This window comes from Canis lupus, chromosome 13, assembly GCF_011100685.1.
Source record: "Canis lupus familiaris isolate Mischka breed German Shepherd chromosome 13, alternate assembly UU_Cfam_GSD_1.0, whole genome shotgun sequence".
Lineage (NCBI taxonomy): Eukaryota > Metazoa > Chordata > Mammalia > Carnivora > Canidae > Canis > Canis lupus.
In genome coordinates this window covers 11,049,702-11,052,101 of record NC_049234.1, presented here as the reverse complement: position 1 = coordinate 11,052,101, position 2,400 = coordinate 11,049,702, and the positions used below count along the sequence as shown (strand labels likewise).

Below are 2,400 nucleotides of genomic sequence, written 5' to 3'. Positions count from 1 at the left end.
GGAGATTTGGAAAAGAAGAAAGGAAAGTATTGTTTACTCAGAAAACCTATATTCTTCATAATTTTCCATTACACTGGCTCTGGGAGGGTCCTGGAAATGTGAGAGAGTAAGAAATTATTGTAGCTAAAACAGGTATTGTTAAAGAAAAGAACATGTCCATGTGTCAGATTGTCCAATTTTTGCCACATTAAATTTTTTAGATTTCTTACAACTGATAATAGTGCTGTTTGCCCCAAACTTTCATTGCCTGAAACTTAAGATTAGTGGGTTTAAAAGTAAACTTTAGAGTGCTAATTTTAGCATTACATATACTAAAATTGGAATGATACAGAGATTAGCATGGCCTCTGTGCAAAGATGGTACACAAATTTGTAAAAGTAAACTTTATATTGTTCTTTCCTTTTAATTTACATTTGAAATATCAATTTTGAAATTAACAAACAAATTTTCGCTCAGATGACTATCATAGGTGGACAAATGGATGAGGTGACTCGGGTTTAAAAATACAAAGACATGCAGAAAATTGCAAAGCATTCTTCGTGAAATCAATGTTTATAAAGTATTCAGGGACATTCTTTAAATGGTTGCTACATCTGTGGCTATAACATCTTCTGGCCAGTGAAAAGTAAACCATGAAAGAGAGAAAGATAAAACAAGGCAGTTTACATTGGTGGCAGCTGCTCTACTATGCCCAGGATGTGTCATCTTTACTGACACTTAAAAAGCATATATAAAAACACTTAATGTGTTTGGGTTACTGTTGATGACAGATTGTCACCAAGTCTATCTTCTGTGTAATTTCTTCTCCAAGTTCATCTTAAAAGACAGATGCTTCAGGTATTTTGGGACTTACAAATTTAATGGGTTACTATTTTTCTGTTGCAACTGGTGTTTCTAGAATGATAGTGTAAGTGTTCAGAATAGCTAATGTGATGGAAATCTCTGAAATTGTAATTATGTGCTTTGATTCTGTTTATAAAGAAGTGAATTTGGTGGCATCAGTTCCTTAAAATAGACAAAATGTCACAGGACTGTAGTGCATATTTGTTTGGAAAGACAGATAGTAGGAGTTAGAGTTGCTCATAGGACAACTGAATAACTTCATGAGTTGGTACTGATGGGAAATTAGCAATTTTTTCTGACATGTATGTTGCCCATATGTAATCAATATTGAAGCCACAAGGACTAGTGATATGGAAGATTTAGGGACATAGATATTTCTTAAAAGGTGCCCTTACACTGGCATCCTGTTTTGCCACTTTTGATCCTATTAATTTGAACTTGTCTTATTTTTTGACTATCATGCTTTATTTAAATTTCCAGTCTTTTCACATGTAGCTTGTCTTTTCAACATCCTGTCTCCACCCATGTGACAAATATTTAATTATCTTCTGAGTCACTACTTAGATATCATTACCACTTATCCCAGAAACATTTTTTCTCCACCAGATCTGGGTTACAGACAATTCCTTTGGTGACTTTCCTAGTCTAGTGCTGTGAGGTATGTTGGAAACTATCTTCATTATCACTGTATTCTTACTATAGTAGAATATAAGTATAAATATAAATATTTATATATAATATAAAATAAATATAAAATATTTATTACTGTTACTATCTAAAACGTATAAGAAAATGATTTTTTATTATTGAGTATCAGAAAAGATTTACTTCCTGTAAGAGTTACTACTTAATTTTTTCTCTATGAGTTTGGGACTACTTGGTCATACCCATTTTCTATAGCTGCCATAATGAATTACCACACAGTTAATGGCTTAAAACAACACAAATTTATTATTTTACAGTTCTGTAGGTCAAAAATAGAAACAGATCTCATCAGGCTAAAGTCAATAGGTTTGTAGGCTGTGCTCTTTTCTGGAGATTCTGGGGGAAAATCAATTTCCTTTTCTTTTCAAGCTTCCAGAGGCCCTCTTCCAACACCTTTAAAGTCTACAAGTTTGCAGCTTTCTGTGATTTTCTTCCATAGCTGCATCTCCCTGTGATCCTCTTCTTCTGACTACTTCTTTTACTTCTAAGGCCCCTCAAGATTACTTTGGGCCTTTTGGATGATCCAGGATAGTCTCATTTTAAGGTCAGATGATTAGCAATCTTAGTTCCAGGTAGAACCTTTAGTTTCTTTTGATTTTGCAATCTAACATACAGGTTCCAGGGATTAGGACATGGACATGTCTGGGGAGGAAAATCATTCTGGCTATCACACTGTTTGAATTCACCTCCTTTGTTTTGTTTGACTTTATATATGTTCTTCCAAATGACATATCTGTCAAATGTTTGTTCAAATGAGATGTTCTATTTATACAGGATTAATTGCATTGCAACTGAGTCAATTGCAGTATAGTTAGACCTACATAAACCCAACTGTGATACCATTAATCCTAT

At 33.6% G+C, this 2,400-nt stretch overlaps 1 pseudogene; it reads left to right on the top strand.

Moving 5' to 3' along the window:
* The first annotated feature begins 290 nt into the window (after positions 1–290).
* LOC119865538 lies at positions 291–391 on the top strand (annotated as a pseudogene).
* The last annotated feature ends 2,009 nt before the right edge of the window (positions 392–2,400 follow it).